At 33.0% G+C, this 13,982-nt stretch overlaps 1 long non-coding RNA gene across 6 annotated transcripts in view; it reads left to right on the top strand.

Annotated features, from left to right (window-relative positions):
* The window catches only part of LOC141538810 (uncharacterized), a 181,964-nt gene that overhangs the window by 126,120 nt on the left and 41,862 nt on the right, over positions 1-13,982 (top strand). For 5 of the 6 annotated variants that reach the window (XR_012481134.1, XR_012481135.1, XR_012481137.1 and 2 more), the window contains 3 exons: positions 3,645-3,757; positions 11,034-11,187; positions 13,218-13,355. This is a non-coding gene — a long non-coding RNA (uncharacterized LOC141538810). Of the gene's footprint in view, positions 1-1,767; positions 1,876-3,644; positions 3,758-11,033; positions 11,188-13,217; positions 13,356-13,982 lie in introns of all 6 variants that reach the window. The other variant, XR_012481138.1, reaches the window with a different exon arrangement.

Below are 13,982 nucleotides of genomic sequence, written 5' to 3'. Positions count from 1 at the left end.
AAGCATTTTCTAAGTACCTATTATATAATAGACATTGTGCCAAACATTTCACAAGAAATACTGGGGTATTATTGTCCCTTCCCTTTCTTCCCCTTCCTTCTCCTTCTCTCTCTTTCCCTCTCCTCCCTTTCCTACCCTTCCCTTCCTTTCTCTTCTCTTCCTTTCCCTTCCCTTTCTTTCTCTTTCCTTTCCCTTCCTTTTACATTCCCTTTTCTTCATTTGATCTTGCACTTTGTAATTAGTTGATAAGTACTTGAAGAAAGGTGCCAGCCAAATTGTACAAGTTTAGAGAAGAGGACAGATGATAGAGATATCATAGAGTTCAACTTAGCATCTGAATGCCCAAATAGGTGAGGGAAGGATCAAGAACAGGTCCAAATTTGAGAACTTGATTGCTTTGTAGGATGTTGATGCCTTTAAAAATTTTGAAAGTTTGGAAGAGAAGTGGCCTAGTGGGCAAGACAATTTGACATTTTTGGATGTTCTGAATTTAAAATGCTGACAGTCCCTTTATGTGTAGATATTCAACAGGCTATTAGTGCTGTAGGATTGAATTCAGGAAAGAGATTAGAGTTGATATTACCTGTAGTTTCTTTAAAGGTACAGCTTTAGAAACACACTACCACTTTTAAACATGAGACCTTTTCTGCTTCCCTGAAGTTCTTCCTCCCCAAAATTTTCTATCTATGTTGTGTATATCTATATATGGACAGTTAGGTGTCATTTTAGATAGAGTGCTGGGCCTGAAGTCAGAAGACATTTTCCTGAATTCAAAACTGGCATTAACTTTGTGACCCTGGACAATTGCTCAGGAGTGATCAATTAATGTTAATTGAGAAATTACTTAGACCTAGATGAAATCTTGACATGTCAAAGTAGAAACAAAGTAGTAGGCATTGGGTACGTTTTCTCTTCATGGCTTCAGAACAGACTGAAGAATCTGGTAAGTCTGTCTCTGATGAAAATCCATTTCTTTGGAATCTGATATTATAGCAATATCTTTTTCAGGAAGTTTCTTGGGTTGGAGGGTCTACTACTTGCCATATGGCTGAGTTCTTTTTGTGTTCATATCCTGGCTTTCAATAATCAGCTAAATTCTATCTTTCATATGAGTCCTTTGTTGGTCCCTGACACTGCACTGCTAGTGCCTTTGCCACTGAAATTACTTTACACACATGTATGTTTTATATATATATATATATATATATATATATATACATTTATACATACATATATTATATAATTTATATTCATATGGTGTATTTGTTCTCTCTCTTCTAGATATATAGTTATTTGCATATTTTCCCTATTAAAATGTGGAGAATATCCTTGAGCTATAGGAACTTTGTTTTTGCCTTTCTTTGTATACTCAGAGCTTAGCACAGTACTTGGCAAAGAGTAAGCACTTAATAAATGCATGTTGACTGGTTGACTTCCCTTAATCTTGTTAGTCTTTGTATTCATGACAGAAACCTCAAGACCAGTTTGCTTGCCAGCATTTCTGTTCTCACTCTTCATTCTGTCCTCTCATCTCATGGCCTCTTGTGGCTAAGTCCTCAGCAAATGTTTCTCAGTTGCTTTCCACAGCTCTGCTTGACCTGACCCTTGTTTGTTCTCCTGAGGATTATATCCAATGCCACCAGAACAAACTGCTGCTTAAACTGCAGAGCAGAAAATTGGAGGCTCCAAGGTAGCCTATAAATAAAAACAATGATTTCTCAAGAATGAAGACTTACAAAAATTTTGTTCCCAATATGTTCTCCCCAGCAATACATTCAGAATTTTGTCATTAGGATACTCATATCTCCTGGCAATGGACCATTGCTAAAGCAAAAAAAGTAGCAGCTCCAGATCCAGCTGCCATGGTGGCTCAAGGTAATAAGGTGGCTAGTCTTATGGCCTCCTACTCTGTGTAATTTTGTTACTATTCAGTTATTTTGATTCTGTTTAACCCTTTATGGCCTCATTTTTTTGGGCAAAATTACTGGAGTGGTTTGCCATTTTCTTTTCCAACTCAATTTAGAGATAAGGAAACTGAGGCAAATAGGGTGACTTTCTCAGAGTCACACAGCTAGTAAGTATCACAGGCGAGATTTGCAAGATTTTTTTTTGAGGGGGGGACAGGAAGGCACTAGAAGTTGGGGAAATCAGGAAAGGTCTTGTGTTTAAAGGTGTTAGTATGTGCTTAAAATTGTGTCTTGAAGGAAACAATAGATAGTAAGATGAAGAGGTGAAGAGGATTGGAATATCAAGCCCAGTGACTTCCTGTGAAAAGGCAGAGATGGGAGGTAGAATGCCATGTATGAGGAACAGTAAGAAGATGGGGTTGATGGAACTGGATAGTGCATGAAGGGTATTCCTCTATAATAAGTCTAGTAAGTCATCTGGGGCCAAGTTGTGAAGAGCTTTGAAAGTTAAGCAGAAGATTTTATGTTTGATATCTGATGGGATAAGGGAACACTAGAGCTAATTGAATAGGGGACCGACATGGTTGGACCTTCAATTTAGGAAGTTTTTGGAGTTTGGTAGTTTTCTGGAGCATGAATTGGAATGAAAAGGGATTTGAGGTTGGGAGACATTTATATTAGTCCAGGTATAAGATGTTGAGGGCCTGGATTAAGAGTAGTGGCTTAAAAATAAGGTAATGAATTGTAGTGGGGAGAATCTTGAGACAAAAAGAACAGTTAGGAGGCTATTACAATTAATTAGTTAAGAGGTGATAAGGTACTGAATTATGGTGGTATCCTACTATCAGGTCAGATAAAAACACTAGGTAGACTGTTTCTAGCTTCAAAGCATTTTACAAATAGATAACCACATATTAAGATTAATATTATTATTATTATTTTTAACAATAAGCTATTCATAGGACCAGCTAAGTAGTACAGCCCTGAGCCTAACATCAGGAAGATTTGAATTTAAATTTGGCCTCAGACATTTACTAGCAAATCTCTTAACCCTGTTTGCTTCAGTTTTCTCATATGTAAAATAAATGAGAAAGAAATGACAAATTATTCCAGTATATTTACCAGAAAATGGGATCATGAAGAATTAGACATGAATGAAATGACTGAACAACAACATGCATAGGAACTAAACTTGTTATTGCTCCAGGAAACTTCTAGATGGAGAAGTTCCCTATGGCAATGTACCTTGCTGTATCTTATAGTGTGAGGTCCTTAGATCACTAAGAGGTTAATGTGACTTGTACAGGGTCCCACAGTCAATAAGGTTCAGAACCAGGTCTTCGATCCATGTCTTTCTGTATCTTAGGCCAAATTTCTGTCTACTAACTCTCATTGCCTTTAAGACAAACATAAATCCTATTATAATATAAATTGTGGTGACGTGGTTACCCTCAGTTCTTGTCAAAGCCAGGAGTAAGAGGTAAGAAAACCTTCTAACATATGGCCAATTCACCTATAGTTTATTTGAGATCAAAGACCAATGAAACTAAATTTGGAGAGGTTTATTTCTAAAATGTTTGATTAAACATACTCCACTTCTGAAAGATTTTGAAACTTCAAGTTAGGCCTCTGAGCTAGATGAAGAGATAAGGGGCAAACAAATGGGGTAAGATTAACTTTGATCAAGCTATTGTCATTAATCCTTCACTCCTTTTTTGTCCCATCTTTCTCCTTTAGCTAAACTTCACCATTATGCCTCAGTTGAATTCTTACCTTGGAAGGTCCCTCCTCTTCTGTATCCTATTCATTTTGGCAGATTCCCCCATCACTGAGATTTTCTATTCCCAAAGGTGAGTTGTTTTCATATAGATAGCTAAAGGCAGCTGTCCTTCATACCTTTCCTGGCTGTGCCCTTCCTGACCCTCTGATTATCATTATCATAACCTGCATTGTTACTTCCTCCCATCTCCTCTCCCCATTCACTTTTCATTTCCTTTGTATATATTATCATCTCCCCATTACAACATGAACTCCCAGAATCAAAGATTGTCTTTCTTTTTACTTGAATTTGTATTCAGTGTTTAGTCTTGTACTGGGTTCATAATGAACACTTAATAAATGCTTATTGACTGTCGACTATTCACATTCCTTTTCTTTTTTGACATTCTTCCTTGTGAACAGTGAAGTATGCAGAAAAGAATGGAAAAATAGAGAATATGATGGCACTCAAAGTACAATTAATAATCATATCTATGAATGGGATAAACTCAATTGTAATCTAGACAAGAACAGCAGAATGGATTAGAAAGTAGAATCCAACAACATATTGTATACAATAAATATAAATATTCACATGCAGTTAAAATTAGTGTTTGGGGAAGAATTTATTATGTCTTAAGCATAATAATAATAATAATAATAATAATAATAATAATAATAAAGTAATAATGAAAACCACATCTCATTTTAGGCAAGAGTAAACATAGATGAAAAGGGATATTAAATAATAAATAATTAAATAAATAAGGGATAATAAATAATAAATTCAACATATATATACATATATATATATATATATCAAATTATATGGCATCTAAATATTTAAAGTGAAAATTAATCAAACTAAGGAGAAAGCAAAATTATACTAGTTGGGTACCTTAATATTCCTGTATCAGTCCTAAATAATCTATTAAAAATAAAAATGAAGTTTCATTCAATTAAGATGAGAATTATTGAATTCCTCAATTTTGCATGACATTTTTTTACCAAAATTTTTTTACCAAAATTGATCATGTGTAGGATACAAAAAAGTATATTAAACTTATCAGAAATTTAAGTACATTAAACTTATTCTTTACTGACCATAATAAAATGACAAACAATAAAGGTGATTTGAAGGTGATTCAAACTTAAATGAAGATTAACTAGTATAAATCCTAAAGAATATAAAACCATAGAAATAAAGAACTTATAGAAACAAGAGAAAATTTAATATGAGAAAATGACTATAATACACAGAAACTTTTGAATTCAGACAAAACAATTGTCAAGACTTTTTATTTATATTTCTAAAATTATCAATATTTAAAGGACATAAAAGATCAATAAACTGGGAATTTAAAAAATTACAAAAGGAACAAATAAAACTCCTCCTCCTCCTCAACAACAACAACACACACACATATACACTAACTGAATAAAGAAAGGAGAACAAAATACAATTAAAAAAACAAAAACAAAACCATGGAATTGGAAATTAGAATATGGAGGTGTTTTTTAAATACATAAAATACATAATTTGATTTAAAAAAGAAAAGACCAAACAACAAAAAAAAAACTGAATTCATAGTAGATGAAGAGTAAATATTAGGAACTACATTGGCCAATTATGTAACTACCAACTGGTTAAAGAAAAATAATTGAAATAATATTCATAAAAATATAGTATCCCCAGACAAATAGTACAGGAAATAGATCAAACAAATCACAAATTAACTTCTGAAGGATAGAAAAAGTATAGAACCATATGAATTTTTAAAAAATATAATTTCAATATTATGTAACTGTGTAAAAATGGGGATGGGGAAGGGATACCACTGAACTACCATGGAGTACATATAGCTCTGATATTTAAGCCAGAAGAGCATAAATAGAGAAAGAGAATTAAAGACTAATATATCTAATTAATATTAAAGTAAAGTTTCAAATAAAATTTTAGAAACGAGGCAACAGCAGCATTTTAAAAGATTACATACTCTCACAAAGTTGGATTATTTTAAATATATAGGGTTGCTTTAATTAATGGTGTGTTTTTCTTATTATATTAAACATTTATCTAAAATGAACATGTAGAATTGTCTTTAAAGAGACCTTAAATATGTAATTTAATGAAATATTGCTTCTAAAAATCTAGTAAATGAGTTCAGGCTTATGAAGAAATGCTATAAAATAAGGAGAAATTATGTAAGATATGATGAGACGGGACCATGTGGAAACTGAGGAAAACATGGAACCCCAACATGCTATTCCATGGACATAAATGTGGACAGACTTTGGGAAATAGTGGAAGATAGAAAGACCTAGTGTATTATGGTCCATTGGATTATCAAGAGTTGGACATGACTAAATAAATGACCACCACCACCAACCACCAAAAAAAAAATCATAAGAACAAGAGTTATTCTCCCACAGATACATTATCATAGAATAGAAATAATTAGTTTTCAAAAGAAGAAACTAAAGTCATAACACCTATGTTAAAAAAAAAGTTTTCCACTGAGATAAAAATTAAAATATCTCTGAGATTCTGCCTTATACTTATCACACTGTAAAAAATAGTAAAAAATAGGAAATATTTTTAAAAAAGAAAAAAATGAACCATTTTGAAAGCTCTGTGGGAAGATTGATGGTGTTGTAATCTAATCAAATCATTTGACAAAACAATTTGAAACCATATCCAAATAGTTATGAAACTATTCACACTCCTTGATCCAATCATATTACTATAAGGTTTATACCCCCAAAAGGTTAAAGATGGATAAAAGGGTCAGATAAGTACAAAAATATTAATTGTAACACTTTTTATAGCCCAAATCAGAATTGGAAGCAAAAATAGGTGTTCCTCAGATAACAAAAGCAGCTCGACAAATCAAGGTGCATAAATTAATTGTAACATTTATTTTGAGATAGAGCATAAAAAAGTTAAGAATTCCGAGCAACTTAGAAGAACTTGTAGGAGCTGATGCAGAATGAAATGAGAATTAGAGAACAAATTGTATGCATGATGATTACAACAATGTAAAGGAAAATAACTTTGAATGATAGAAGAATGCTGACCAAAATTTAATCTGAGAAAAGGATTACAATAAACAGAAACTTTTGGATTCAGACAAAACAATTGTCAAGACTTTATTTATATTTCTAAAATTATCTATCAATATTTAAGAGACATGAAAGATCAATAAACTTGAAATTTTAAAAATTTCAAAAGGAACAAATAAAAACTCCTCAACAACAACAACAACATACATACATACACAATAGAACAAAATAAGGAGAAAAAAGATTGAAATTACTAAAAATATTGGGAGGAAGAAAATTAAAAGACCTTAAATATGTAATGTAATGAAATATTGCTTCTAAAAATCTAGTAAATGAGTTCAGGCTTATGAAGAAATGCTATAAAATAAGGGAAAATTATCTAAGATATGATGAGACGGGACCATGTGGAAACTGAGGAAAACATGGAACCCCAATATGCTATTCCATGTTTTCTCTTTTAAAAAGAGAAAGAAGAATTGTGAGAATAGAATTTGTGGCCTTTCCGACAAAAATAAAACAGAAAACTGAAATCTGAAAGGAACAAAAGAGAAAACAATTAATTAGGAATGCCAAATCACAGAAGTGAAAGAATGTCTGGAAGAAGAGAAACAAAAATCAAAACATTAAAAGAAAATATGTTTGGAAAACTTTTGTGCAAACAAAACTGATGCAGATAATATTAGAAGGGAAACAATAAACTGGGAAAGCATTTTTACATTCAAAGGTTCCGATAAAGGCCTCATTTCCAAAATATATAGAGAATTGACTCTAATTTATAAGAAATCAAGCCATTCTCCAATTGATAAATGATCAAAGGATATGAACAGACAATTCTCAGATGAAGAAATTGAAACCATTTCTAGCCATATGAAAAGATGCTCCAAGTTATTATTAATCAGAGAAATGAAAATTAAGACAACTCTGAGATACCACTACACACCTGTCAGGTTGGCTAGAATGACAGGAAAAGATAATGCAGAATGTTGGAGGGGATATGGGAAAACAGGGACACTGATACATTGTGGGTAGAATTGTGAATACATCCAGCTATTCTGTAGAGCAATTTGTAACCATGCTCAAAAAGTTACCCTTTGACCTAGCAGTGCTACTATTGGGTTTGTATCCCAAAGAGATCTTAAAGAAGGGAAAGGGACCTGTATGTGCAAGAATGTTTATGGCACCCCTCTTTGTAGTGGCCAGAAACTGGAAACTGAGTGAATGCCCATTAATTGGAGAATGGCTGAATAAATTGTGGTATATGAATATTATGGAATATTATTGTTCTGTAAGAAATGACCAACAGGATGATTTTTTAAAAGGCCTGGAAAAAACTTACATGAACTGATGCTGAGTGAAATGAGCAGAACCAGGAGATCTTTGTATACTTCAACAATAATAGTACATGATGATCAATGCTGATGGATGTAACCATCTTCAACAATGAGATGAACCAAATCAGTTCCAATAGAGCAGTAATGAACTGAACCAGTTACACCCAGAGAAAGAACTCTGGGAGATGACTATGAACCACTACATAGAATTCCCAATCCCTCTGTTTTTGTCCTCCTGCATTTTTTATTTCCTTCACAGGCTAATTATACACTATTTCAAAGTCCAATTCTTTTTGTACAGCAAAACAACTGTTTGGACATGTATACATATATTGTATTTAATTTATACTTTGACATATTTGACATGCATTGGTCAACCAATATATGGTTGGGGATGGAACCAATCAATACTGCAGGGGGTGGGGGAGTGGAAAGGAGGGGAAAATTTGGAACAAAGAGTTTGGCAATTGTCAATGTTGTAAAACTATTCATGCATATATCTGGTAAATAAAAACTATTAAAAAATTTTTAAAAAAAGAAAATATGCTGATCTCAGAGGCAGGATGTGTAGAGACAAACTAAGGATTATAGGTCTCCTAGAATATGAAAAGTCAAAAAATTTGAATATTAAAATGCATAAAATACTATAGGAAAAATACCCAGAACTTCTGAACACAGAAAACAAAACATCAAATGAAAGAATTCATACATAGCCTGGGGGAGGGGCACTGTAAACTCTATGACACATAGTGGTTAAACTTAAAATTTATAAACAAGTTTTACAAGTAACTAGGATAGGGGTGGCTAGGTGATACAGTGCATAAAGCATCAACCCTGAATTCAGGAGGATCTGAGTTAAAATCTAGTCTCAGACACTTAATATTTCCTAGCTGTGTAACCCTGGACAAGTCCCTTTGCCCCAATTGCCTTAGGGGAAAAAAACAAAACCAAAACAAGTAACTAGGATTAAGTATCTGATTTTGGACTTGAACTCAGATATTTCTAACTTGAGCTCCAGCTTTCTATTCCCTATACTATCTGCCTATCTCTTATACAATTTAAACCTAAAGTAAAATGCAATTAGGTGATAGAGTACTAACCATGTATATTAAGAAGATCTGGGGTTCAAATCTTTTTGATCCTATGTTCAATTTTGAATTTATTATATCACCCAGTTGTTTATTCATATGAGTATACAGGTCTGTTAAATTGTGTTATATTCATAATGTCTAAAAAAGGAAAAAAATAATGAGATGAAAAAGAATAGTAACAATATTCAGAAGTGAACAAAAATGAAAATAAGTTCAGAAGGGGCAATTGGGTACTATTGTGCTAAATTTTACACACACACACACACACACACACACACATATATATATATATATAAATCTTTTTTCATCTTTCATATTGAAATGATTATGGTTTGAGATAGATATTTGCTAAATTCATAATGAAAAAAGAAAGAAAACCAATGTTAAAGTAAGCCCTTAAAGTCTTGGTGAAAAGCATTACACAGTGTCACAGTATCTTACATTTAACATAAACTTAATAAATGTCTTTTCACTTGAATTAAATAAAAATGTGGGATGTAATATTAAAAACTTGTCTAGAAGCAGAAAGGCTCTGTCCTGACTTTGGTTGAGATGCACCTGTTAAAAACTCAGCTAAAACTGAGTTGATCAGGGGCAGAGATATGAAATGTAAGGAGCTGAGGGATATGAGGGTGAGGAGATGAGGGGGAAAAAGGGTGGGATTGGGGTGGCAGTGGTTTCCACCAAGTTCCTTTTCTATTTTATTTAGATTAAATTCTGCTCAGCAGGGTTATTTCTTAATTAGGGCAGCCTAGCCAGGCAGGCCTCTAGCCTTAGACCCCTGCTTTGCCTTCTAAGGTTTCATGAGGGATGTTGTCCTGCCTTATTTCCTGAGTTCTAATATTTGAATAATGTGCAGTGATTTCAACAGGAAGAAAAGACTTGTAATTTAATCATCTTTATTAGATTGGGGGAGGGAGGGCGGGCAGAGGAAAGGGAGAGAACCAGTGTCGTCTCTGTCTGTTGACATTTTCTTTTCTTTTCACCTTCAATTCTAGTTATCAAAAGAGGGGATTCCATAGTTCTTCTTCTTTTTAAAAGCAAAGAAAACAAATGGGAACATTAACTTCCATAGAAGATTTGTTCATTGTTAGACACCTGCTGTTCTAGGGGAGAGATTTACATAAAATAAATAGCAGTTTCCCTTCTAGTGGATTGGTATTTGGTGGATCCTAAAATCAGGAACTGAATTTCAAGGATCCTATTGTTTACTGTTGACTTCCTGATGAATGTCACAAGCTACAATCTTTAATCTAACCTGAATATTATGAAATGGATGAGGTAAAAAGTAACAAGTAATTTATTAAGTGTTTACTATGTACCAGATACTGTGCTAAGACTAATGATACAAGGAACAGCAAAAAATATTTCCTACCTTTAAGATGTTTACAATTTTGTGGGAGAGAGAACTTGTGAACAGCTAGAGAGTAGGTGGAAAGTACTCTGAGAAGAGAAGACATTTCCAACTGGGGAAGGCAGTGTGGACACTTGGGTAACTTGTTTCTTCTAATTATCATTTACCCTTTTACAATTTGATCTGTTGAACATATTGAAAAACACATCCATGGGAATGGTGGGGATGATGTATGCAAAATACCTGAAATTAAAAGTAAATATTACCAACAGAAAAATGAAAGGTGTGCTTATCTCAGGTTTGCCAGTCACCTAACAAGCATTTAACAAGCACTTATTATGTGAAAACTACAATGTTAGACATTGAAGGTTTACAAAGGAAGGCAAAAACCATTCCAAGAGGTCACCATTGTAATGGTGTCAACATATATACAGTTGTCTACATGTAAAACTTAGGATTTGCATAAGGAAAGCATACAGAATGAATCTTTTAAAAAAATCTTCAATGGGACACTTTTTATTTTTAATAGGTAATGAATGTGCTATAATTCTTGAAGAAAAATGAAGACTAAATTTCTACATTGCTTATCAATATTCATTGAATCCAGAATTGTCTCTTTTGTACCAATACAAACTTTACACAGAAAAATGTATGTGGCTGCTTCTTTAATTCTCCACAAAAGGGTATGTATGATACAGGTCTTTACTTTCTAGTCTACACGTGCATACCTCATTTGTATTTATATACACACAGAGGTCTACATATTTCCCCCTCCCTTTGCCCAAATACACATGCATTTTTATTCTGTTGATCTTTTTTTTTCTCCTTAAGAATTATCAGCAAGGATTTTTTTTTCCTTTGGGAGAAGTTCAGGCACCACATTTAAACTTGAGTCAGAAGAAATGGGATGCAGACTTTTTCACCTCTACCATTTTTTTCTAGGGTAAAATAAAGTGGCAGAGCCTCATTATCTGGAGTCACTGGCTTTAGTTCAGCCCAAACAGCCTTTGATGCCTAATGATTTTAAACTTATTTATGAAGGATCATGACAGGGACAGAGAATTTTCCATCATATCTATATTAAAGACATTTTCTATTGAGAACAGTAAATTAACCTCTAACCAGATGGAATAGTTTTACATCTAATAGAAATGACACTTTTACTACCATGACATTTAGGCTGATGTCTTTAATCATGCTCACATTGTTAGAGATATTTGGTTTAGTATGATAACATTTGTGTACCAAATGCCTTGATTTCTATATAGAAATAATGCTTTCTGATAAACCAAAATAATTACTATGCCCCAGGCAATGGCCAAATAATAATTTGTTCATCGAGATTAATTTATTTCATCTGATTTGAGCTGTGGAGATATTTTAGTATAACAAAAGAATTTGGAAATATTTAATAATAGCAACAATAGTGATGATAATGAAAAAAATGATAAATACATATTAATGGACAACATATCTGTGGCATTCACTGTGATATGATTTGATGAGTGAATGGAAAAAGGTATTTATTAAGTATTCACTCTGTGCAAAGAACTGCTAAATGTTGAGGAAACAAATAGAAAGTAAGAGAGCTTGAATTCTAATTGGGAAACATCATATATAGAAAACATTTCAACAGGAAGTCAGGTGCAAAGACCCAGATGTAAAACCCTTAGGTTGCAGCAGTGAAATCCATGGTAGTACCTCTGCTTTCATGCCATTTCCTTGATGACATATATCTGTTCCTAATGTTGAACCATTCTACAATGCCAAGGATGTGGGTTTTGGTTGCAAGATTCCTCTTTTCTGGGTCCCAGTAACTGTGGTTGTAGAGGAGATGTGGGAAGCAGTGATTGCATTAGCAGCCACCAGGTCATTTTTTTATAAGGGTAAGTTCCTTTTCTGTACTATGGCTAGGCTAGATGTATGGCTTCTCAATCTACAAAGTGTTTTAAAAATATTAACTTATTTTATTCCTATAACAGCATTGAAAAACTAGTAAATGTCTCTGAGGCAAGATTTGAATTTAGATCTTCCTAAGTTCATATATAATGCTCTGTCTTTTGCATTATCATGATGCTCTTCAAATGACAGTTAGATATGATGGCTTTAATGACAGGCTGGAAACAGGGCTGATCAGTGATGTGTGATGGTAAATGTTTAACCACCCCTTTCCAAAAAATAAATTTATCTAGGACATATTTTAAGTTTAATTCAAATTAGGCCAATTAGGTGGTGCCAAAATCAGGAGGACCTGAATTCAAATCTAACATTGGACACTTACTAGCTATGTGATTCTGAGCATTTAAATCACAACTCTAGTTACCTCCACAAAAATTTTTACCTGAATTTATAATTCCTTTACCTACCATTTTCTTACAATCAACAAAATAATAAATCATGCTCTGATTTGTATGTAACATTTCTGAATCTCACACTAAAAATATAACAACCAGCTCTCCTAGTCAGTGAGAGGTGGCTTTAATACATACATGGGGTTGTTGTTGGTGGTGGTGGAACACTGCTATTTTAAGGAGTTTTATCTCCATCTAGATCTGAGAGTCCTAAATGACTGATATATTAGCAATGGTTGGACCCATATGGATCTAATGACTTCCTATCTGTCCCTCCCTAAGAAGTCTTTGCTCTTTGTTAATCTATGATTCATCCATTCTTTAGCAATGTGCAGAAATACTTTTCTCATGTCTCATTTTAGATTAAGATTCTGGAAAGAGTATTGAATGGAGTACATAAGCAATTCATAGTGATATGTGAATATTTCCCATGGAATATGAACTCTCTATTTGAGGTTGATCCTGCCCAAGCTTGCATGTGCCTGAAGGGCTTGTCCATGGTAAGAATAAGGATGAGTGTATATATTTTGTGTATCTATCTATCTATCTCTATCTCTATATACTTACAAATATGTAAATATATATAAATGCAAATATAAATATATAAATATAATACATATATACATTGTAAACTATACATGAATATATGTACATGTACTGCATATATAAAATCTGTACATTTGTATATATGTATATATATATTTATATATGTATACCTTCTGAGATATACATGTCTCTATGTATCTATTTACCTATGTATCTCTTCTGTTTTCTCAGGAAAGCCATAACCCATCTTGGTTCCCTGCAGGGAAATAGATATGTATGTGTGTATGTATATATATATATATATATGTGTGTGTGCGTGTGTGTGTGTGTGTGTGTGTATGTGTGTGTAATTATGCATATATAATATTTGTGTAAACTATAAAGTGTTGATATATATATATATATATATGTATGTATGTATATGTATATAATCTATGTTGTTTCTAATCTGTGGGAAACTTAAGTTTACCTGGCTTGCGATAGGTTTCTTTTGCCCAAATGGAATATTCCACTATTTCTTCATCTTTTTCTTCAACTTCTAATGAAGCAGCGATATCATCTAATTTTTCTTAAAAGGGATC

Source organism: Sminthopsis crassicaudata, chromosome 4, assembly GCF_048593235.1.
Source record: "Sminthopsis crassicaudata isolate SCR6 chromosome 4, ASM4859323v1, whole genome shotgun sequence".
NCBI lineage: Eukaryota > Metazoa > Chordata > Mammalia > Dasyuromorphia > Dasyuridae > Sminthopsis > Sminthopsis crassicaudata.
Note: the sequence above shows the minus strand (reverse complement) of the source record. Positions and strands in the feature narration are given on the sequence as shown.